This window comes from Dasypus novemcinctus, chromosome X (genome assembly GCF_030445035.2).
Source record: "Dasypus novemcinctus isolate mDasNov1 chromosome X, mDasNov1.1.hap2, whole genome shotgun sequence".
Classification (NCBI taxonomy): Eukaryota; Metazoa; Chordata; class Mammalia; order Cingulata; family Dasypodidae; genus Dasypus; species Dasypus novemcinctus.
This window is the reverse complement of record NC_080704.1, coordinates 65831805-65858310: the sequence shown is the minus strand read 5'-3', so window position 1 is coordinate 65858310 and position 26506 is coordinate 65831805. Positions and strand designations below refer to the sequence as shown.

The following is a 26506-nucleotide window of genomic DNA, read 5'->3' as shown; positions in this document are numbered from 1 at the left end:
TCATTACATTGTGGAACTTTTGTTACAGATTATGAGGGAACATCCTCAGAATATTACAACTAACTGTGGTCTGTAGGGTGTACATTTGGTATATTTTTTTCACACGCCCCCTATTACTCACATTGACATTGATGCAAGAATATTACAATATTGCTGTTAACTATAGTCCATAAGTTGCATTAATTGTATTTTCCTATGCATCTCTGTATTAGTCTGACAAAGGGCTGCCAATGTGAAGTATTAGGAATCTGTTGGCTTTTATAAAGGGTGTTTATTTGGGGTAAAAGCTTGCAGTTACAAGGCCATAAAAACTCAAGGTTACCTTCTCACCAAAGTCAGTTGTCACGTGTTGAAACAAGATGGTCTCTGCTCTCCCTTCTGTGCTTTCTCTTCCTCTCGAGTCTCTGTGGACCCAGCCTTTTGAGGTTTTGTGCTTAAGTAATCCTGCAGTCATCTCTCTCCTGGAATAGGACTTGTTTCTTTCTGGGCCTCCTATATCAGTCTTGGTCGTTCTGCTTTCTTCCCAATCTAATTTGTAAGCTATCAGACAGAATGTCTCATCTCTTCCCAGAGCTTCAGCTGTTTGAGCCCTCTCTGTCACATGGCGGGATAAAAAAAATGACAAAGCTCTCTCTTCCTGTGTGTCTGTGTCAATGAACATCTGTTTAATTCAGACCTTCCAAGGGGGTGAGGACTCAACATGAGTTATGCCTTACTGACTTAGTTGAATGAAAAAATCCTCAAAGCAGCAATGGCCATTGGAGGTTCTGGGGTTAGGGAGAGGGGAAACAGGTGTAATACGGGGCCATTTTTGGGACTTGGGACCCATCCTGAATGACATGACAATGACAGATACAAGCCATTAAATATTCTGCCATAACCTACAGAGTTGAGTGGGAGTGAGTGTAAACTACAATGTAAACTATAATACATACTTAGTGGCAATGCTCCAAAACGTGTTTATCCATTGCAATGAATGTACCACCATAATGAAAGATGCTGCCAATGTGGGAAAATGTGGGAGGTGTGGGGAATGGAGCATATGGGAATCCCCTATATATTCTATGGAATATTTATGTAATCTTTTTAAAAAAATAAATATTTAAAATAAAAACCTCAAAGCATTATTAACAGGTAATCTAATCAAAATCCCCTTAACTAAATTTAATATAATCAAAGGGAATCACACCCAGAGGAATATATGATTTTAAAAAACATATCCTTTCTCTTTTTGGGATTCATAAATAATCTCAAACTGCCACTATCTCCATATTCATACCACCTAGTAATAGTGATGTACCTTTGTTCTAGTGTATAGCAAAACATTATTGTATTTGTACTATTAACCACAGTCCTCATCCAACTCCTAGTTCACTATGTTTTTCAGTCCCTAGATTATCCACTACTTTTCTTTCAATTGACATGTACATCCCTAGTTTTCTTTCAATTGACATGTGCCCATTTTAGCCACAATCCCATTTGTAAACCAGCTGTGTTAGTAATATTTTCTATAACATGTAACCATCAACTCTATCCATTTCCACACTTTTACAGTCAAGCCAATTAAAAATTCTACGCACATTAATCATCAGTAGTGTTTCTCAGCTCTTATCCTGTCTCCTTAAATGCATGTCTTATCTTCGTATTTAGTTCATATTAGTGAGACTATGCAATATTTGTCCTTTTTTTTTAAAGATTTATTTATTTATTTATTTATTTCCCCTTCCCCTCCCACCCCGGTTGTCTGTTCTCTGTGTGTATTTGCTGCGTCGTCTTTGTCCGCTTCTGTTCATCTTGCTGTGCCAGCTCTCTGTGTGTGCGGTGCCATTCCTGGCAGGCTGCACTTTCTTTCACTCTGGGCGGCTCTCCTTATGGGGCACACTCCTTGCACATGGGGCTCCCCTACGCGGGGGACACCCCTGTGTGGCAGGGCACTCCTTGCGTGCATCAGCACTGCGCATGGGCTAGCTCCACAGGGGTCAGGGAGGCCTGGGGTTTGAACCTTGGACCTCCCATGTGGTAGACGGACGCCCTAACCACTGGGCCAAGTCCGCCGCCTATTTGTCCTTTTGTGTCTGGCTTATTTCATTCAGCATAATTTCTTTAAAATTCATCCATATTATTATGTATCCCAATTTAATTTCTTCTAAGAGCAACTTAGTACTCCACGGTATTTATATACCACATTTTGCTTATCCATTCACCGACTGATGGAAACTTTGTTTTCATCTTTTGGTAATTGTGAATAATGCTGCTCTGAGCATCTGTGTGCAAATATCTGTTTATGCCACTGTCTTTAGTTGTTCTAGATATATTCCTAGCAGACGGATTGCCGGATCATATGGCAGTTCTATATTTAGCTCCCTGAGGAACAGCCAACCTGTCTTCCACAGAGGTTGCATGATTTTACATTCCCACCAACAATGAAGGGGTGTTCCTATTTCTCCACATCCTTTCCACCACTTACTGTTTTCTATTTTTTAAATAATGGCCATTATTGTCACAGTGGGTGGAGAATCACACTATAACTGAAAGATTATAGACTTCCCATCCTGGGGAGCTCTGCCACATACTCTAATGGGACAGCAAGAATACCCCAAGTACAGGGGTAGTGATTAGTGAAGGAAGAAGGGCTGTTAGTAGGCCTTTGATACTGATGAATGTACTTCTGAACCTTTACTTTTGAAATTGAAACTTAGCCTAGTATTATAGCGTGCCTAAGAGTTTACCTCCTGAGAGCCTCCTTGTTACTCAAATGTGGGCTTTCTCTAAGCCCAACTCAGCATATAAATGTATACCTTCCCCACAGCATGGACCATGACTCCTGGGGATGAGCCTCCCTGGCATTAGCACCAACTAGCAATGCAACTGGAAAAAGACATTGACCAAAAGGGGGAAAAGTTAAGACAAATGAGTTTATATGACTAAGAGACTACAAAGTGAGTCAGGAGGCCATTCCAGAGATTACACTTACTCATGTCTCAGCAGGATATCAATGACTGCCAAAGTAAATATTGCCTCAAATAGCGGAGGCATCCAGACCCTCTAGGCAGGACAGATAGCTCAGGAGTTTGGTGCTCAGCCAGTGGGTCCTACTTGGGAACTTATGCTCCCCAATGTGACAGAGTTGGACTCAGTTGTGGTTTCCCTATACATGGTTCTTCTATCCCTTCTATTTGAATGTATAGTTAATGCTAAACTTCATAGCTATATGTCCAAGAGACTTAAATCTTTGGGCTATCAATGTGCCAGCTGAGCTCTGAATCTCAACAGAGTTGCAAAACCTACTCACCGGTTCATTGGACTCCCCCAGGACAACTAAAAAGGAGATGATGGACAACGACCATCTCAAGGAACAGAGAATGTCTGCAACTTCAAGCAAGATAGTCCCATCCATCTGCCCCATCGGATCTAATTAGAGGGGGAGTGGGCATTACCATTCCAGAATTCTCAGGATTGGGGAATGAACAATGGACTAGAGTAGACTTACTGGTATTCTAGTATAGACTCATTGTGATTCTAGCAGTGGAAGAACTTTTATCATTGATGTGGTGATGTGGAGGCAGTGGCCACTGGAGGTTCTGAGGGGAGGTAGAGGGAAAAACAGGTGTAATACTGGGACATTTTTGGGACTTAAGAATTGTTCTGAATGACATTGCAATGACAGATGCAAATCATTGTATATCTTGTCATAACTTACAAAATTATGTGGGAGAGAGTGTAAACTACAATGTAAACTATAATCCACACTTAGTGGCAGTGCTCCAAAATGTGTTCACCAGTTGTAACAAATGTACCACACCAATGAAGGTTGTTAATGTGGGAAAATGTGGTAGGGGTTGGGAGCAAGGCATATAGGGATTCCCTATATTTTTATGTAACATTTATGTAATCTAAATATCTTTTAAAAAATTAAAAAACTATATTTCAAATGAAAAAAATGGCCATTCTGTGAGGTGTGAGATGATATCTCATTAAAGTTTTGATTTGCATTTCCTAATATTGAATGTTTTTTCATGTGCTTTTCCACAATTTCTATTTCCTCTTTGTAGAACTAAGTCTTTTGCAAATTTTTAAATCTTCTTTATTTTTAAATTAGCTTTAGATAGAAAGGTTATATACAAAATATAGGGGATTCTCATATACCTCCCCCTTCCCCCCACATGTTACCCCATTAACAGAAACTTTCATCAGTGTTGAGCATTTGTTAAAATTAAACACATATTAAAGCATTGCTCCTAACCATGGTCTTTAGTTTACATTATAATTTACATTTTGTATCACACAATTTTATAGATTTTGACAAAATGTATAATGGCCCATATCCTTCCTTGCAGTGTCATGCAGGACAATTCCAATGTCACCAAAATGCCCCATGTTACACTTATTCGGCCCTCCTTCCCCTCAGAACCTCTGGTGGCACAGCCTTTATATCAATGATTCAAGTTCTTCCATTGCTAGAATAATCATAAGTTGGCTTTAGTCCATATTTGCATTTCCCCCCCTTATGTTTGGTCATCCCTTAATCTTTTTAGGATTTTAGGATAGTGGTGCCCACTCTGGTTCTGATTGAGAGAGGGCTTACATCCCATGGAGCAGATGGATGGAACTGTCTTTTTTTGTGGTTGTAGATACTCTCTTTTTTATGATAGGTGTTGTCCATCATCCTTTTGTTAGTTGTCCTGGGTGAGTCCAATGAACTGAAGAGTATGTGTTGCAAGTCTGTTGATATTCAGAGCTCAAATGGCACATGAACAGACAAGATTTAAACCTCTGGGACATACATATAATGAGTATAGTGCTAATTGTAATTTCAAATAAGAGGGGCTGAAGAGCCATGTGTAGGGAAATTATAAATGACTCTAATTCTGTTACCTTGGCGAGCATATAGTCTAAAGTGAGGCCAAGTGACAGGGTGCTGAATTCCAGAGATTGTCTGCCCTGCCTGTAGTGTCTAGATGTCTCCAGGGACCTCAGGAGCCCCACTGTTGGAGGCACTGTTTACTGTGGTAGTCTGAGATTCTTCAGAGATGTGCATAAGTGTAACCTCTGGAGTGACCTCCTGACTCACTTTGAAATCTCTCAGCCATAAAAATTCATTTGTATTTGATATTTACCCCTTTTGGTCAAAGTGTTTTTGTAAATGCATCTCTAGATGACTCTTGATAATAATTCCTCATTGCCAGGAAGGCTCATCCCCAGGAGTCATGTCCTATGTCAGAAGGAAGGTAGTGCATTTATGTGCTGAGTTTTGCTTAGAGAGGCCACATTTGACCAACAAGGAGATTTTCAGAAGGTAGTTCTTAGGCAATACATAACACAAGCCTAAGTTTCAATTTCACAAGAAAAGTTTCATAAATACAACCATCAATTTCAATGGCATGGCATAACAATCTGTTCTTCTTTGCTAGGCACTGTCCTTGTACTAGGGGTATTCTGCTGCTCTATTACAGAATTTAACAGGACTTGATGGGAATTCAACGTTCTTTTGGTTATTGTGTGGGTCTCCACGGAGACAATGTTCCATGGCAACTTAAATATTTTCATATGCTAAAGAGGCATGCTCCAGTTGCACCCCTCCCCACACATCACCCCCGTCACTGACTCCTGCAACAGGGATCTTCTCCTGCCAAAGTTAGTACCCTTCCGCGATCCAAAACCTCACCCCAAACAAAGCAAAAAATACAAACTAATAAATTAACAGGAAAGTAAAATAATAGTAATAAGCAAATAAAATACAAAAATAGAAATAAAAATAAATGGATTTCAAAATGAAAATTTAAATATAAAAAAATTATTGTCTTTCATCACCAGAAGATGTTATCTTTTTTATGTACAGGGACAATTTCTTCCATATGTTCCCCTAGTGTCTTACTTTTTTTTTTATTTTCAAAGAAGGCTTAGGTTACAGAAAAGTCACACAGAAATATAGAGGATTCCCATATAACCTACCCCTCCCCCATTCCCACCTCTCCCCTATTAATGACATTTTACATGTGTGTGGTATATTTGTTAAAATTGATGAATAAATATTGAAACATTGCTACTAACCATAGTCAACAGTTTACATTATAGTGTGCATTTTGCCCAACGCAGGGTTTTTTTTTAAATATTGCTTTTTATTGTCATTTTTTAAAAGATACATAGATCACACAAAATGTTACATTAAAGAATATGAAGTTTCCATATACCCCGCTCCCCACCACCCCCCACTCGTCCCACATCAGCGGCCTCTTTCATCAGTGTGGCACATTCATTGCATTTGATGAATTCATTTTGGAGCACTGGTACACAGCATGGATTATAGTTTACATTATAATTTACTCTCTCCAGCAGACCATTCATTGGGTTATGACAGGATATAAAATGTCCTGCATCTGTCCCTGCAATATCATTCAGGACAACTCCAAGTCCTGAAAATGCCCTCATATCACATGTCTTCTTTCCTATCCCTTTCCTGAGCAACTCCCATGGCCACTGTCTCCACATCAATGATACAATTTCTTCCATTGCGAAGAGTCACAATAATTCTTTATTTGACAAAATTTAAAATGGCCTGTATCCATCATTTCAAGATCATGCAGAACAATTCCAATGTGCTAAAACTGCCTTATGTTCCATCTATTCTATTCTTCCCTCCTCTTCCCTTCGGAACCTATGGTAGCCATTAAGTTTTAATCTTTGAAGAATAAGGTTCATAGTTATATGCAATAATATAGAGAGTTTGACATATTGATCTGTTTTCTTTTATTAAGCATTACCTATCTTCTTGAGAGATTCTTGCTCCTGTAACAGAATATAGCAGGACTCCCTAGGATAAGAGTTTAATATTTTCTTGTTTGTTGTGTGGGTCCTCACCCACTGAGATAACAGACTATCACAAGATGAACACTTTTATATTCCCTAGAATGATGCTCCACGTGCATGCACCCTATCCTGCGTATCCCTGCACACCCAGTGCCCTGCACCAGTAACCGTCCCCTGCCATGTTTGCCAAAAGAACATTCCTGTCATTGTAGTTTTAACCACAGACCTGCAAATCCCCAGAGTTCACCTGTTCCTTCTTCCAACCCTCCCCCCAGTTCCGTGGATAGTCCAACTCACCCACTCCTCATATTCCAGCACCATTGAACCCAGTCATATCATGACACCACTATGACTCCCCTCTACTGCCCAATCACCCCCTTCACCTTATCATAGATGTAGCCCATATTGAGAATCCACTCCCCACTCTCTACTCTCCTTCTGTATCCTGATAACGTATCTTCCAGAATTTAGTTAGCTCTGTGAGTGTGCTCAATTTAATTGTCATATCAGAAGAACATATAATATTTTCCTTCATTGACTGGCTTACTTTACACAGCATAAGGTCTTCAAGATTCATCCATTCTGTCCCATGTGTTTCCCATGTGTTAATACTGCATTCCTTCTTACAGCTGAGTAATATTCCATTGTATGTATATATCACAATTTGCTTATTCTTTCGTCTTTAAATAGACACTTGGGTTGCTTCTAACTTTTGGCAATAGTAAGTAATGCCACTATGAACATTGATGAGCATATATCTGTTCATGTCCCTGCTTCAATTTTTCTGGGTATATACCCAGAAGTGGGATTGCTGGATTGTATGGCAGTTCTATAGTTAGCAGCCTAGCATGAGAAACTGCCAAACTGTCCTCCATAATGGCTGCACCATTCTATATTCCCACCAGCGCTGGATGAGTGTTTCCTTCCATCCACAATCTCTCTAACATTTGTAGTTTTTTGTTTGTTTTTTTAATAGCTGCCAGTCTAATAGGTGCAAGATGGTATCTCATTGAAGGTTTGATTTACATTTCCCTAATAGGTAGTGATGTTGAGATCTTTTTTTTAAAAAAAGATTTATTTATTTATTTATTTCTCTCCTCTTCCCCCCACACCCCGGTTGTCTGTCCTCTGTGTCTATTTGCTGCATCTTCTTGGTCCGCTTCTGTTGTTGTCAGCAGCACAGGAATTTGTGTTTCTTTTTTTTGTTGCGTCTTCTTGTTGTGTCAGCTCTCCGTGTGTGCAGCACCATTCCTGGGCAGGCTGCACTTTCTTTCGCGCTGGGCGGCTCTCCTTACGGGGCGCACTCTTTGTGCGTGGGGCTCCCCTATGCGGGGGACACCCCTGCATGGCACAGCACTCCTTGCGCGCATCAGCATGGCACATGGGCCAGCTCCACACGGGTCAAGGAGGCCTGGGGTTTGAACCACGGACCTCCCATGTGGTAGATGGACTCTCTAACCACTGGGCCAAGTCCGCCACCATGTTGAGATCTTTTCACGTGCTTTTTAGCTATTCGTATTTATTCTTTAAATAAGTGTCTATTTAAATCTCTTGCCCACTGTAAATTCTGTTTTTGGAAGAAATTTTAGATTCCATAAATGCTACATGGAAAATGTAGGGGGATTTTCATATACCCCAATCCTCCCCTCTCCCACATTTTCCCTTTAACAACAACTTTCATTAGTATGGTACATTTGTTACAATTGAGGAACACATATAAAAGAATTGCATCTAACCATTGTCTTTAGTTTACTTTATAATTTGCACATTGCACCATGAAATTTAATAGGTTTTGACAGAACATATAATGGCCTTTATCCGTCATTGCTATGTCATATAGGACAATTCCAATGTTCCTAAAATGCCCCATGTTGCACCAATTCTTCCCTCTCCCTCCTCTCAGAACCTCTTTTGGCCACTACCTTTATATCAGTGTTATAAGTTCTTCCATTGCTAGAATAATAATGTTTACTTTAGTCTATAGTTGCACTCCCCCCTAATGTTTGTTCATTCCTCAGTCTTGAAGGATCTTAGGATGGAGATACCCAATATTTTTTGGATTGAGACTCTTGGTCTTTTTTTTGTTGTTTATTTTCTTTCTTATTTTTATTTTATCATTTTTTCTTGCCTATTTTTAAATGGTTTGGTTGTCTTTTTATTTTCAAGATGTGGGATTTCTTTATATATGCTGGTTACTAGGCCTAATCGGATATTTTCTCCCATTTGGTAGGCTGCCTTTTCACTTTCTTGACAAGCTCCTTTGACACACACAAGTTTTTAATTTTGAGGAGGTCCCATTTATCTGTTTTATCTTTTGGAGCTTGTGCTTTGGACTTAAATTTTATGAAATGATTTCCAACTACAAGATCTTGTAGATGCTTCCCTACATTATCTTCTAGGAGCTTTATTGTCATAGCTTTTCTATTTAGGTCTTTGATCCATCTTGAGTTAGTTTTTGCATAGGATGTGAGATTGTGACCCTCTCTCATTTTCTTGGATGTGGATTTCCAGTTCTCTAAGCAGTTTGTTGAAGAGGCCATTTGTCCCAGGTGAGTGTGCTTGGTAGCCTTGTTGAATGTCAGTTGACCATATATGCAAGGATCTATATTTGGACTCTCAACTACTTCCATTGATCAGTATGTCTATCCTGTGCCAAAACCATGCAGTGTTTTTTTTGAAAATTAACATTTTTATTGTCTTTTTTTTAAAGATACATAGATTACACAAAATGTTGCATTAAAAAATATAAGACGTTCCCATATATCCCACTCCCCACCCTCCCACTCCTCCCAGATCAACAATCTCTTTCATCACTGTAACACATTCATTGCATTTGATGAATACTTTTTGGAGCACTGCTACACTGCATGGATTATAGTTTACATTATAGTTTACACTCTCCCCCAGTCCATTCATTGGGTTATGGCAGGATATATAATGTCCGGCATCTGTCCCTGCAGTATCATTCAGGACAACTCCAAGTCGCGAAAATGCCCCCACATCACACCTCTTCTCTCTCCCTGCCCTCAGCAACTCCGTGCAGTTTTGACCACTGTTGCTTTGTAATACATTTTAAATCAGGTAGTGTGATTCCTCCCATTTCATTTTTCTTTTTCAGTATGTCTTGGACTATTTGTGGCCTCTTTCCTTTCCAAATAAATTTCATAATTAGCTTTTCCAATTCAGTAAAAAATACTCTTGTATGTTTATTGAAATTGCATTAAATCTGTAAATCAATTTCGATAGGACAGTCATCTTAATGATGTTTAGTCTTCCAATCCATGAACATGGAGTATTCTTCCATTTATTTAGGTCTTCTTTGATTTCCTTTAGCAATGTTTTGCAGTTTTCTGTGTATATGTATTTGATTCTTTTTTTTTTTTTTTTTTGAGGTACTGGGGCCAGGGATTAAATCCAGCATCTCATATGTGGGAAGCCAGCACTCAACCACTGAACCACATCAGCTCCCTTGAGTTGGTTTTTTAAATTGTTTGCTTCTTTTTTTTTTTTTAGGAGGCACCAGGAATAGAACCTGGGACCTCCCGTGTGGGAAGCAGGCACTCAAATGCTTTAGCCACATCTGCTCCCTGTATTTATTCTTTAAGTTGCTATTGTAAATAGAATTTTTAAATTGATTTTCTCTTCAAATTAATCATTATTGGTGGACAGAAATGCACTGACTTTTTCATGTTGATCTTCTATCCTGAGACTTTACTGAATGCATTTATCAGCGCTAGAAGCTTTGTTGTATATTTCTCAGGGCTCTGTATGTATAGGATCGTATCATCTGAAAATAGTGAAATATATACTTCTTCCTTTCCAATTTGGATGCCTTTTATACATTTTCTTGCCTAAGTGCTTGAGCAAGTACTTCTAATACAATGTTATATAAGAGTGCTGACAGTGGGCATCCTTGTCTTGTTCCAGATCTTAGAAAACATTAGCATTTCATCTTTGAAATTGATGTTACCTGTGGGTTTTTCATATATACCCTTTATCATGTTGATGAAGTTTCCTTCTGTTCCTATCTTTTGAAGTGTTTTTTATGAAGAAAGAATGCTGCATTTTGTCAAATGCTTTTTCTGCATCAATAGAGATGATGCGATTTTTTTCTATTGATCTGTTAATGTGGTGATTACATTGACTGATTTTCTTATGTTGAACCATATTACATACTGAAGATGAAAACTCACTTGATCACAGTGTATAATTCATTTGATGTGTTGAAAATGATTGGCAAGTATTTTGTTGAGGATTTTAGCATTCAGTTTTATTAAGGATGTTGGTCTGTAGTTTTCTTGTGTTATCTTATATAGCTTTGTTATTAGGGTGATGTTAGCATCAGAATGTTTGGCAATGTTCCCTCCACTTCTATTTTTTGGAAGAACTTAAGCAGGATTTGTGTTAGTTCTTTCCACAATCATTGGTTGAATTCACCTGTGAAGCCATTTGGTCCTGGGCTCTTAGTTGGGAGTTTTGGTTTTTTTTTTCCCAATATCAAGTTTATTTTTTTTAAATCACATTTATTTCTGTATTCTCAGTGAATATGGCTTTTAATATTTCTTTTGGCAGTGTGTGCGGCCCCTGCAGCTAGTGTGGGATTGAGTCAATTGCGAGTCCAAAGCTGTTGACCTGTCCAGTGGCCGGCCCTTCATTGCCAGGGCTGCAGGTGGAGGCAAGCCAGGAGCTGGCACCAGGCCTAGCATGAGAGCAATTCTGCGCTTGTGCTCTCCTGGCCCCAGCTGGGAAGCCGCCACCAGAGGCTCGTCCCCACTCGCGCGATATCTCTGATAGAGTCTGCCTCTGGGACTATCGTGAAGCATGAACAGATCCTAATCCTTGACCCGCCCACAGACCTCAAATTCAAAGGCCTCTTCACATATGAAGTCACTACAAATCTTAAGTTGCAAAATCCATCGGATAGAAAAGTATGTTTCAAAGTGAAGACTATAGCACCTCGTTGGTATGATGTGAGGCCCAACAATGGAATTATTGATCCAGGGTCGACTGTGACTATTTCAGTAATGCTGCAGTCTTTTGACTGTGATCCGAATGAGAAGAATAAACACAAGTTCATAGTACAGACAATTTTTGCTCCACCAAACGCTTCAGAGATGGAAGCTGTGTGGAAAGAGGGAAACCTGATGAATTAATGGATTCTAAATTGGGATGTATATTTGAAATGTCCAGTGAAAATGATAAGTTGGATATAACTTCACCAGGGTTTGCCACAACTGTCACTTCTTTGAGCAGCATCAACAACACAGAGGCAACACCTGCCAGTTCTAACATGAAGAATGACCCCAGGTGACTCAGTGTGTTCAAATAGGAGAAGCAGAAGAACTATATGGAACCTAACAGAGCCTTCCACTGAATGCATCTAAACAAGATGGACCCATGCCAAAATCACATAGTGCTTCACTCAGTGATACTGAAATGAGAAAACTAATGGAAGAGTGTAAAAGACTGCAGGGACAAATGAAACTATCAGAAGAAAATCAACACCTGAGAGATGAAGGCGTAAGGCTCAGAAAGCACATTCAGATAAACCTCGATCAACCTCAACTCCATCCTTCAGAGATAATGTCACCAGTCCTCTTCCTTTACTCCTTGTAATTGCAGCCATTTTCATTGGATTCTATCTAGTGAAATTCGTCTTGTAGAGTGAAGCATGCAGGGTGCTATTTTCTAATTTTCCTCTTGACCAGAAAAGGATTTGTTTACCTACCGTTTTCACAGGTGGTTTGGCCCACAGTGACCCTTTCTTTTGTGTGTGTACAGCATCATATAACCTTTGCCTTTAATGATCTCTTATGATTAGAAAAACAATGAAAACAAACTGTTCAGCTAATGGACAAATTGTATATTCCCAGATCACCAAAAGTATATGTCAGTTGCACACTTAGTTCTTTAAGAAATTCATAAATAAAGAATTGTTCTTTCTTTGTGGTTTTAATAAGAGTTGTTCCAGAATTGTTCAGAGTCTTGCAAATGTTATTTTAATAATCCCTTTAAATTTTATCTCTTGAAATCTGATTTATTTAGTTTGCAAATCCCACTCATTCAGGAAATACCAAGAGGTATTCTGTGGGGAAATGGTGCCTCTTACATTGTAAATTTTCTCCTTTTCCTTTGCTAATATCATGGCAAAATTTTCTTATCCCCCGTGAGGCAGTTGTTGACTGAGTTTTTCATCCTTTACAATCATGTCCCATGGAATTTATCAGAAAAAAAAACTGTTAACAGAAAAACAATTTCCTTTTTTTCTTAACAAAACAATCTTATTGATACACTTTAATAAAGCATAAACCCATTCAAAGTGGAGATCAGTGGTATTCGGTGTAATTTATTTGTGCATTCCTCACTTCAGTCATTCTTAGAGCACTTTCATTATTCCAATAATAATAATAATAAACAAAAAACAAGCAACCAAAACTCACACTTTACAATCTCTCTATGCTTCCCCTGCTGTACATAGCTGCTATTCTTTTCCTTCCCACTAGTGTATTTGTATTTTATTTTGTAAAAAACGTATTATATATGCAAAATCTATTGCATATTGTCTTTTTACATAAGGTTTTATTATCTTATAGAGTTCCATTTCAGAGTTTTTAGCTTTCCATCCAGTAACATACATGTCCTTAGAGTTTCCCTTTCAATCATTGTCATACCCATAAATAGTACTGCTAGTTACAAGCATCATGATGTGCTTTAACCATTCGTATTCACTTGCAAAGATTTGCAAACAAATTTTTTTACCAATTCTGCACTGATTAGCCCTTAGCTTTCCATTCTCTACCCTCCTTCTATTTTCTGGTGACCTATATTGTCATTATTATCTTCATGAGTTTGCACAATATATTTAGTTCATAATAGCACAATCATACTGTATTTTTCCTTTTGTATCTGCATTACTTCAAGATAGGATGCTATATTTTGTGAAATGCCTTTTCTCTCTCAGTCGAGATGATCATGTGAATTTTCTTCTTTCATTTACTAATATGGTGTATTACACTGGTTGATTTTCTTGTAGTGAAACGCCTTTGTGTGCCTGAGAAAAAACTCACTAGATCATGATGAATAATTCTTTTAATGTGTTGTTGAATTTAATTAGTGAGGATTTTTGCATTCATATTCATTAGGGAAATGGGTTTGTAATTTTCTTTTATCATAATATCTTTTTTTTAAAGATATATTTTTTAAATTTATTTCTATCCCCTCTCCCCCCTCCCTGTTGTCTGCTATCTGTGCTCTTCTTTGTCTGCTTGCATTCTTGTCAAGTGGCACCGGGAATCTGTGTCTCTTTTTGTTGTGTCATCTTGCTGCATCAGCTCTCCGTGTGCGTGTGTGCAGCGCCACTCCTGAGTGGGCTGTGCTTTTTTCGAGTGGGGCAGCTCTCCTTGTGGGGCACACTCCTTATGTGTGGGCATGCACGGGGGATAACTGCATAGCACGACACTCCTTGTGCATGGCATCACTGCATGTGGGCCAGCTCACCACATGGCCAGGAGGCCCTAGGTATTGAACCCTGGACCTCCTATTTGATAGGCAGGCACTCTATCAGTTAAGCCACATCCACTTCCCTATCATAATATCTTTAACTGGCTTTGATATTGGTGTGATGTTGCCTGTATAGGAGTTTAGCTGCATTCTTTCTTGTTCAAGTTTTTTGAAGAGTTTGCGTAAGATTTGTATTAAATCTTCTTTGAATGTTTTCTCTAATTTACCTGTGAAACCATCTGGTCCTGAGCTTTTCATTTTGGGGAGCTATTTGATGACTGTTTCAATCTCTACTTGTGATTGGTTTGTTGATATCTTCTATTTCTTCTACAGCCAATGTAGGTTGTTTGTATATTCCTAGAATTTTTTTTTTCCTTTTCATCTATATTGTCTAGTTTTTTGGCATACAGATGGTCATACTATCTTCTTATGAAATCTTTTATTTCTTTGGGGTCAGTAGTGATGTCTCCACATTCCTTTTTCATTTTATTTGTTTACATCTTCTCTCTTTTATTCTTTGTCAGTCTGGTGGAAGGTTTTTCAAATTTACTGACCTTCAAGAACCAATTTTTGTGTGTTTTTTTAATTCTCTCTATTTTTTTTGTTGTTCTGAATTTCATCTATTTCTGCTCTGATCTTTGTTATTTCATTCTTTCTGCTTACTTTGGGAATAGTTTGCTGTTCTTTTTCTATTTTCTCCAGCTGCATACTTAAGTCATTGATTTTAGCTTTTTCTTCGTTATTAATGTAAGCATTGAGGCCTATAAATGCCCCTCTCAGCACTGCCTTAACTGCATCCCATAGGTTCTGATATGTTTTGTTCTAGTTTTCATTCGTCTTGAGATGTTGATTTCTCTTGCAATTTCTTCTTTGGCCCACTGATTATTTAAGAGTGTGTTGTTTAATCTCCATTTATTTGCGAATTTTCCCTTTTTTTGCCTGTTGATCTCCAATTTTATTCCACTATGATCAGAGAAAGTGGTTTGCATAATTTCAGTCTTGTTAAACTTATTGAAATCTGCCTTGTGACCCAACATATGGTCTATCCTGGTGTAAGATACATGGTCACTTGAGAATAATGTATATCCTGCTGTTTTGGGATGCAGTGTTCTGTATATCTCTCTTAGGTTTAGTCCTTATATCATATTATTCAAGCTGCCTGTTTATTTATTCATCTTTGGCTAAGATTTTCTAACCAGTTATGAGAATGGTGTACTGAAGTCTCCATATATTATTATAGAGCCATCTATTTCTCCCTTCAGTTTTGCCAGTGTTTGCCTCATGTAATTTGTAGCCTTAGGTTAGGTGCACATACATTTATGGTTGTTAAAGTCTGTTTCATCTGATGTATGTATAGCTCCACTGGCTTTTTTTTTTACTTCATTCGTGGAATATCAGATTGGCTCTCGTTTAACCAATCTGAATTTTTAAGCTCTTTTTCATCTGTTTCTTGCCCTTTCGTCCTTGCTGGTTGCCTATTAGGAGCTGAGGATGCAGTTGGTATTGTAAGTCCTTGTGGCTGAAGCTGCCTATATTGCTCCAGGGACCAATGATGCTTCTCCCACTTTCTCCCATGCCAGTGGTAAGGACAGAGATATAACTGTGTGCAGTAATCCAAGACATGCAGGTTAAGACCCTCTGTAGTTGCATGGAGAGTATGATGCAGATTCATGGCCCTTTTTCCCCTGCCTGAGGCAGGGATAGAGCCACAGTATGCCCGACAATCTAGTCCATTCAGGCTGAAAGCCCCTGCAGTTACTGAGAGAGGCAGTAGAAACACCTTCCTTTCCTTTCTTTTCAGGGTGTAGGGATGGAGCCACGTGTGTCCTATGTCCAACAACCCAGCCCATGATGGCAGAAAATGTCTGTAGTTGCACAGTGATGCTGAGGAAACCGCCCCCATTATCCTTCCAGGGAGTGGGGATGGAATTGCAAGTGTCCAACAATCCAGGCTGTCTGGGACAAACGTGCCTGCAGTTGTCTAGAGAGGTTGAGGACACACAGCTCCTCACCTGTCCTATTTGAGGATGGGGATGGAGCCACAGGTATCTGACTGTCCAGTTCTTGTGAACCGAAAGCAACCCTGATTGCCTGGAGAAGCTGGTACATGTATCCCCAGCTCACTGTCTGCCAGAAGTGCGGCTGGAGCCTAGGCTAGGGCTGCAGTCTGACCTGGATGGTAAGAAGTGGGTCCCTACTGTCACTGATTTTCAATCAACCCCTCTTCCCCTCATGCAGGGGGTGGAGTTAAAATGGAGGCTATCAGCCTCTTTCCAACTGGGACAGGTTCAAACTTTATCTGTTATTAGGATTAGACTTTAGCCAGCTGAATTTACTAATCAGTAGCTGAAGTCAGTGCCAGATTGCCTCTTCCATCTCCATTTTTGGGAAATTTAGTTTCCAACTCTTGCCAGAAAATGGCTCCCAAGCTGGTTTGTGCTGCTAGCGGGGTATGGGCACCAGCCACTGCAGAAGGGCAATGTCTTCCTTCTTTTCTTCCAAGGATGTTGGAGGATGCTCTTCTGATCTCCTGAAGCCCCCAAACAGGTGCCTTTGATAGCTCTGGGTGATTGCTAATTGCACTGTAGGATGAGCTGACTCTTGGAGTTCCTTACTTTACCACCACATTACGTTTGTTAACTTTTTAAACCTGGCTCCATCCTTTTACTTTCAGCCGTTCTGGGTCTTTATATTCTTGTGAACAGTGTGTAGCTGATTTTTGAAAAAACCAATGTGGCAAACTCTTGTTTTAAATGTAAAGTTTAGTACCTTGTATCTCCTTTTTGCTCTATTTGACAAAACAAAGAAGGCACATTTGTCATGCATAATTCAATGACTGTTTAAGTCTTTAAGAATTCCTGGCTATAGAAATAGAGAAGTAAATATCTGAAGAAGTGGTTAACAGATTGAAATTTCTTGTCTTTGGGGAGTTGGATTCTGTGGTGATGGAATGGTTGATGCTGGAGATTGCTGGGATTTTTTATTGTTGCTATAAACCCCGTAGCGTTTTCTGATATCTTGAAATTTATTTATTTATTTGGTAAATATCAACATAAAAATAATGAAAGAATTCCCAGAGAGGCTGTCTACGGCTTAGGGAAAGCAAACTCTAAGCATTTCAGTACCTACTGCCATTGCACGAAAATTTTATTGCTCTTGGTTCTAACCATTTGAGTATATTGTGGGAATCTGATCAGAAAGAGAGGACCAGAAAACTATCCAATGTCTGCACAATGGGAGATCAATATATCTGCACCTTCTTAATATGGTACTTCCAGGATGTACATTACTTGTTTACAAAAGATACCCAGCACTCCCCTACCCACTCCCTTATTTATGAGAGTGGAAAGTGACTCAAGGTCACTAAAATGCAGATTTACTTACAACCTTATATGATGATGCAAGAAAAGCATAGTTGTTTAGTTTTGTTCAAGATGTTCTGACATTTTGGAGTTTGGGAAGATATGTCTGAGTTATTTTATTATTTATTGTATTTGTTTATTTGTAAACATGTCGACTGAAGAGGGAACTGGGGTGCCAAACTGAGACACAAATTCCCTTCACTGCTATTCTAAGACCATGTAGACTCTTTCTTTATAACTCAGTTTTATCCCAGGTGGTACTGTTTTCCATTTGCCTACAACATTATCCATGTAAATGACCAAACTGACATTAAATGGCCTCGATTAACTCTGAGAACATGTTGCAACTTACTCAGATGTGATTACTGAGCTGTATCCAATATAACAATTACCCTCATTCATTTGTCCATTTATCAAATATTTTCTGAATACCACTCTGACAGGTACTTTATCACTTAACTAAATTGACCTAGAGACTCCTCATGGAACTCATGGTGTCTTGCATTTTAATGTTAAGAGATATTTCTTTTACACTGTAGGTTGAGCAAGCTGTCCAACTCACTGCAACAGGTTATTAATCAGACACTATAAAGGAGTTCAGATAGCTCCCAATGCAAATTCAAAAGCTTTCCAAACATCCATCACTTGATTATTTTAAGCCTATTAAATTCAACAGACTACTGGGTATTGCAGTACTCTGGATCCCAATAACTCATGTATCTTTGCTTTTTATTTTTTTCAGTAATATTTAAATTTTAGCATAATTTCAGACTTACAGAAAAATTGCAAGAATTATTGAAACAACTCTCCAATACTCTTCATCTAGATTTGTTAATATTTTGCCACATTTTCTTTAGCATTCTCCCCCTTTCTCACACTCTCTAGATATATTATATAGTTAGATATACATACAAATAAATATGTATACATTTTTCTGAACCATTTGAAAATAAGTTGCCCCATGACCCCTACATACTTAATAGCTGCCATGTCTTGGTTTGCTTTAATCTGAGTTTTGTAGTCTTTCTTTTTCTTTCATGGCCTTGATGTTTTTGAAGATAAGACAGGTATTTTATAGAATGTCTTTCAATTTTGGTTTCCTCATGATTAGATTTAGCTTATGCACTTTTGCACTTTTGGCAGGAATACCAGTGAAATGTTTTGCCCTTCTCAGTGTATTATATAAGGAGGTACATGGTGTCACTTTGTTCTGTAGCTTTACCTTTTTATTTCTTGTCACAGAGTGCTATTCAGGAGATTTCAGAATGTAGGATTTTGATAACTTTTAGTGATTTATTGGCTAGCTAGGCAGGTTCTTTCAAGTAAAAGAACTTAAAATTTCCCTTAGGGAATAATTACATTTTTGAACAGGGGTGGAATTTAGTTTATAATTAGCACCATATTCTCTATCTAGATTACCTGCTCAGGAATTCAGTTCTTATATCTATTCTACCATCATATTCTCCCACCTCAGAGCATATAACAGTGCATATTGCTATGTAGCCTGGCTGATTGTTTTCCATCCATCTCTCCAAAGAATTTTTTCAGCAGCTTCATATCTCCTTAGGCATCTTTCTCTGTGAGCATGGCCACTTGTTTTCCCCCTCGTTATATGAGAACTTATCATAATACATTAGACTGATAAGTTTTAAGAGGAAAATATGATATGACCAAGTTCCTTTCCTGGTAATTTTATTTCCTGGCATGTTATCATTTCATCTAAGACATTTATCTCTTCTGAGAAGTGGGCTAAATTTTTTCTATGGGTTCTGAATTACTTTTCTATTGCTGCTGTAACAATTTTACCACAAACTTAGGTGCTTAAAATAATACACATTTATTATCTTACAGTTCTGTAGATCAGAAGTCTGGTATGGGTCACATCAGACTAAAATCAAGGTGTCAGCAGGATGGCTGTCAGGTGAGGGATGTTTCCAGCTTCTAGAGCAGGGTTTTTTTGTTTTTGTTTTTAGCATATTTTTAAAAAATTGATTGAAATATATCACTCATACATAAACATACATAAACAGTAAAGGTATAATAGTTCTGAACTTACAAACCAAACATATATAACATCAAACAAAATAAATAACATCTCACCCGACCACTAATAACTTGCATTGTTTTTATTTCTTTATTTTTTATTTTTTGACATCTTTTCTTCTTCTCCTTTATTTTCTTTTAAATGTTACATTAAAAAAAATATGAGGTCCCCATATACCCCCCATCCCACCCACCCCACTCCTCCCACATCCTCATCCATCGTTGCGGCACATCTACTGCATCTGGCGAATACATTCTGGAGCTTCATTGCACCACATGGACAGTGGGCCACATTGTAGTCCACACTCACCCCCAGTCCACCCAGTGGGCCATGGCAGGACACAAAACATCCAGCATCCATCCCTGCAGCACCACCCAGGACAACTCCAAATCCTGAAAATGCCCCCACACCATATCTCTTCTTCCATCTCCCTACCATCAGCAGCCACCGTGGCCACTCTTTCCATATCACTATTACAATTTCTTCTCTTACTAATCACAATAGTTCCCCAGCAGAACACCAGTAAGTCCACTCTAATCCACACTCCATTCCCTCTCTACATCAAGAGGGGCCTTAGATTCCACATGGATGATGGATGCAATTCTTCTGCTTGCAGATGTAGACACTTTTGGCTCCCTGGTGTGGTGGTTGACCTTATTCACCTCCCTGTCAGTTGGCCAGGGTAAGTCCAACAGATGAGAGGGTAGGACCTGCAAGTATGCTGAGGCACAGGACCTGTCCGTTACATGGACAGTCCAGAGATTCAGGTCTCCTGAATATACACCAACGCAAACACCAACCACAGGTCCGGTAAAAGTCACAGAAGAGGCATGTGTAGAAAGGTCATATCTGAGTCTAACACCATCACACTCAGGAACACAAACTCCAAAGTAGGGCCAACTGACATGGCCTTGAACTCCAGAGCCATCTGCTATGACCATAGAACCTGTGGGTCTCTGTAGTCCTCAGGAGAACCAACACCTGTGTTTCCATCTACCTTGGCTGTCTCTGGTACCCTGCTGAGGCGTGCATAAGCATCACCCCTCTGATGACCTCCCAATTCTTTTGGAGATTCATAACCATAAAAACTCACTTGTCCTTTCCATTTCCCCCTTTTATCCAAAGTCAAAAAGCAGTTTTTAACACCTGATATTACATGTAGGCTGAAATATTCTGCCAGTCTGAGTTGACCCTTTTATTCAAGGTCTTTTTCTAGTTACATCATCAGCTGATGCTTGGTAGTAATCCCTCAGCCCCAGGGAGGTTCATTCCTGGGATTCATGTCCCACACTGGGGGGAAGGCAATGCATCTACATGCTGAGTTTGGTTTAGAGAGTGACCACATTTGAGCAACATGGAGGCTCTCAGGAGGTAACTCTTAGGCATCCCACAGCTCTAGGCCTAGTTCATGTTTCAGGCACACAGGCTCATAATTGGAGCCATCAGTATCAAGGGCTCATCGTTGGACCATCCATCTTTGTTGGTCTTTGCCATTGTACTTGGTGGATTGTTGTAGAGCAAGGGTTTTTAAAAAGTAGTCCATGGGTGTGAAATGAAATTCAAAAAGACATTATTCTTGTGGGGATATGTTGGTGTGGGTATGATATATTTATTAAATAATATGCAGTATAGTGTGGACTTAGTAAGGGGTCTGTTGTTTTCACCTGACTGGCAAAGGGATCCCTGGAACAAAAAATGTTAGAACATTAGAACCCCTGTACTAGAGGCTAGTGTGTTCCTTGGCTCATGAGCCCCTTTTCTTTATCTTCAAAGCGAGCAATGGCAGGTCAAGTACCTCTCATATTTTGAATATCTATTTTTTTCTTGTTGTTATCACACATGTATTTGACTCAGCTGGGGAAAGTCCCTCTGTTTTTAAGGACTCATGAAATTAGAATGTACCCAACCAGAAAATCCAGAAAAATCTCCCCATCTCAAATTCCTTAACTTAATCACATCTGCAAGATTACATTTGTCATGTAAAGTAATATACTCACAGGTTCTGGGAATTAGAATGAGGACATCTTTGAGGGAAGGAAGCCATTATTTTGCCTACCAATAGGAGCCAACCATAACCTGACACCCAGGTCATGACCCATCCATTTTCATTCAACCGGGAAAAATATATTGAACATTTGTTCAATCCTAGGTATTGTTTTAGATGCCAGGTTTACAAAAACAGATATCTAGCTCACTCAAGAAGTTCATAAACTAATTTTGTAAATTCTGTAGAGGCTGGCACAAAGGAAATATAAGAGGGCATGCAACTTAGAGTAGGATGGCAATAGACAGCCTCCTGTGTGAATCAGTGTCTGAGCTGAGTCTTTAAAAATGAGTGTATGTACTAAGTAAGAATGGGTAAAAGGTCAAATAGAGGGAAGAACTTCAGGCAGTGAGAATAGAAGCTTGAGATAGCCCTTTCTTTTGGGGAGTATAGAGGGAGATAGTAGGTAGAACTACAGTTTATCTGGTTTTCCTGGAGTGGAGAGATGAAGCTACAACAGCAAGTTGAAGCATGAACATGAAGACCTTGTGCACACGGCTGGGCCCCAAGCCTGAGCGGAGTTGCAACACCTACTCTCCAGTTTGTTGGACATGCCCATGTTAGTTAACAGGGAGGTGGGGATGGTCAGCCACCACACCAGGGAACTGAGAGAGTCTTCAACTGCAATCAGGAGAATTCCATCCATCAGTCATGTGGGATCCGGGTTCCTCTCGAGTTAGAGGCAGAGTCAGCATCGCCATCCCAGGATCCTCAGGATGGAGGAATAAAATATGGATTAGAGTAAGCTTACTGATATTCTACTATAGAATTATTGTGACTTTAGCAATGGAAGAAACTATCGTTGATGTGCTGAAAGTGGCCATGGAAGTTGCTGAGGGCAGGGAAAGGGAAGAAGAGATGTGATATGGGGCATTTTCAGGACTTGGAGTTGTCTTGAATGATATTGCAGTGACAGATGCAGGACATCATATATCCTGCCATAGCCCAATGAATAAACTAGGAGAGAGTGTAAACTACAATGTAAACTATAATCCATGCTGGGTAGCAGTGCTCCAAAATGTATTCATCAAGTGTAATGAATGTGCCACACTGATGAAAGAATTTGGTGATATGGGGTGGGGGGGTGGGGAGTTGGGATGTATGGGATTCTCTTATATTTTTTAATGTAGTATTTTGTATGATCTATATATCTTTAAATTTTTTTTAAATCTATAAAAAATAAAATATATACAAATAAACAAAAAGACTTCGTGCACAATGCTAAGAAGGTTCAGGCTAAATCTGTGGGAGATGGAAAGTCATTGGAGATTTTAAAGATGAGTGATATTCATATTTATATTTTATATAGATCATACTGCTGGTCATATGGAAGATGCTATGGAATAAGATTTAGGTAAGAACATCATTTAAGATGCTTTTGTAATATTTCTGGACAAAACAGATGAGGGCCTGAACCCAGCCAATGGTAGCTGGGATAAAACACAGAGGAATGGATTTGAGAAAGGTTTATGAAGAAAAATTAGCTTGACTTGGTTATTGATGGTGTATCATTCAGGGTTCAACAAGTGAAAAAGAACCAATAGGAGGCATATATTAAGAAATATATTATAAGAAATTGGCATATGCAATTTTGGTGGTTGACTCGGAATATTCAAAATCTGTAGAATAGGCCATCAGGAAGGGCAAGATGAAACTCTTGGACATAGGCCAAAGCTGCAGTCCACAAGTCAGAATTTCTTCTTCAGGGAAACCTCACCTTAGCCCTTATGATCTTTTGACTAATTGAATTGGGCCCATCCAGATTAATTAAAATAATCTCCTTTATTTAAAATAAACTGACTATATACTTTAATGATATCTACAAAATGCCTTAACCGTAACACCTAGATCAGTAATTGGTTGAATAATTGGAGACTATAGCCTAGCCAAGTGAACACATCAAAAGTTCATCATGTATGGACCTTCGTAAGTGGTAATAGTATGATCTTGATTTGGCGGCCAAAGGAGACAGAAGAATAGGGGATGATTCTCAAGTTTCTAGCTTGAGCATTAGGTGAAATCACTAAGATAAAGAATACAAGAGGAGGAGCAGGATTTGAACATTTTTGTAAGAAGGCAAGATGGAAATTCCTGGCAGCCAGGTAGATCTGAGATGGCAAGAGAGGATACTGTCAGCATAAAGATGATGGTTGAAACCAGGGGAAAAAATTGGATCATATGGATAGAAATAGCAAGTAATGGGCCAAGGAAGCAATTCTGGGGACCACCAACATTTAAGGATTATCTAGAAAAAAATGAACAAATAAAAGGAGAAATAAGATAAAGCTGATTCTCCCTACCTCCCAGTTTTAAGAACTATGATGTAAGCAGCAGTGTCATATTTAGTAGTGGGTTCAGTAAGTTAAGTACTGGAAAATATCCATTACTTTGTGAATGAATTTAGCATTAATGGTTTCAGTGTTGTTTAAGAGCAGAAGGCAGATTTCAGTGATGTTGAAGAGTGACCAGATACATTTAGATAAGAAGAGAATAAAAATTTTGGAAAATCATGTCACCTACTAAAATGCTGCTCTTTTTAAAAAATATTTATTTATTTATTTCTCCCTTCCCCTTCTCCTGCCCTGCTGTTTTTGCTGTCTGTGTTGCCTTCTCTTCTCATTTTCTCTCCTCTAGGATTCACCGGGATTCAATCCTGGAGGCCTCTTTAGGGAGAGAGGTTCCCTGTCAATTGCAGAACGTCAATTCCTGGTTTCTGATGTGCTTCACCTTGCCTCTCTCCTTGTCTCTCTTTTGATGTGTCATCATCTTGCTGTGTGAGTCACTTGTGCAAGGCACTGACTCACCATGCAGGCACATGTGCAGGCACTCGCTCACCACCTGGAACTTACATGGGCACTCACTTGCTGCGTGGACATGCTTTCTCTTCTTTTTTTTTCATCAAGAGGCTCCAGGAATCAAATCCAGGTCCTCCCATATGGTAGGGGGGAAGCTCTATCACTTGAGCCACATTGCTTCCCTAAAATGCTGCTCTAGATATTTGAGATACCATTAACATCACCTCCGAATCACTCAGCATTTGTAGGTGCCACCTTTACAGACATTTTCTGTATATTTCTCTGCATATTTCACTGTCTTCTAATGTTGATATGTCCCAGTAGTTACATATTGAAATATATTTAATTTCATTAAAAATTACTTTCTTTGTATTTCTCTTTCATAGTACAGATACCAATTTTTTTTTGAAATTTCGATTTTTATTTCAGGATAGTAAATGGGATATTAATGTAGTTAACAAAGAGGGCCAGATAAGAATGAGAAACACTGCCCTAGAGGGAAGAAGATAAGAATGGGTAAGAATGTTGATAACTTTTATGTAGAGATGCAGGAATTTGTCGGGAATGCATTATGCTTTGTAGTAGAGGTTGCCATGGATAGCTCTGATTGGCAAATTCAGAGAATAGTTTACAGTCCTTATCTTGAACTTCCTGTAACATTTAAAATTCTGTCTTCCTTCCCTTTTTTGACACCTTTCTCTTCTAGTTCTCCTTTTACATATCTAGTCATTACCACTCTCTTTTGTTGAATATTTTCCTCCTCTGCCTGGATCCAGTCTTAGCAGTCTCATCCCCTGCCCTGAGTTTAATTAGCATATATATGCTGATGATTCCCAATCTGTATCTCCAACAGAGACCTCTGTGCCAAGATTCAGACTCATAGCCAAATGACTAATTTCTATCTGGATGGTTTATTTGCACCTGAAACGAACATGGTTAAAATTGAACTCTCAATTACCCCAAAATGAACACCACAAACATCTTCCTTATTCTTTTTGGTACTCCCAAGACAAACATTAAGGCATCATGTCATATTTCTCCTCTCTAATTTCTACTGTTCAGTCACCAAGTCATAATGATTATTCTTTCAAAGAATTTCATGGAAAGTCCTTTCTTCTCCATTCTGAAAATTAACATCCCATACCCTGCTTTGGATGCTCACCATTTTTCTCCTAAATGACTATAACAGTTTTATAATTGATCTCTTGCCTCCACTATTGCTTATTGACTCTTGCCATGGCCTCTAGAATAACCTCTCTAAAATAAGTATCTAAACATATAGTTTCCCTCCTTAAAATCCTTTAATGACTTCCTACTATCTATGGTTAAGTCTAAAATCTTAGAAGATTCTAAAAGATTCTCTAAGACCATTTCCTACACAAACTATTTCTATTGCTACTAATTCCTACTCTCCATCGCAGTCTTACACAACACTTTTCCTTGTATTTTATGTTCCAGTAGGGTTCCTCTGAATCCACTGTGTTCCTTGTTTTTTTTTTTTTAAGTTTTATTATCTTGTTTTAAAATACATAGATCACACAAAATGTTACATTAAAAAATATGAGGTTCCTATATATCCCACTCACAACAATGTCCATTCCAACCACATTGACACCTTCTTTAATAAGTGTGATACATTCGTTACATTTGATGAGTACATTTTGGAGCATTGCTACACAGCATGGATTATAATTTCTGTTCGTCCCCCCGGGATGGGCAGCAGCACGTGGGTGAGTGTCCAAATCTCTCTTCCCCTTTAACTGTTTCTCCCTAGTTGGCATAGTGCCCTGTGGAAATCCTGGATACGGTGTTGTCTGGGTTAGGCGTGGGTCCCATGGTAGCAGAGAGGCGGGAGCAAGGCTGGACCTGTTCCCTCATCTTCTGGTGTTGTGGATGAGGTGTTGGTCCCCGTCAGACTCCTCACTCGACCGAGAAGTTGGGTTTTTATATCACA

At 39.0% G+C, this 26506-nt stretch overlaps 1 long non-coding RNA gene and 1 pseudogene across 1 annotated transcript in view; both read left to right on the top strand.

Annotated features, from left to right (window-relative positions):
• LOC139438035 (uncharacterized) overlaps positions 1-26506 on the top strand; it is a 50704-nt gene that overhangs the window by 6509 nt on the left and 17689 nt on the right. The gene's annotated exons all lie outside the window — the stretch shown is intronic.
• On the top strand, positions 752-12471 carry LOC101424069 (vesicle-associated membrane protein-associated protein A pseudogene; annotated as a pseudogene).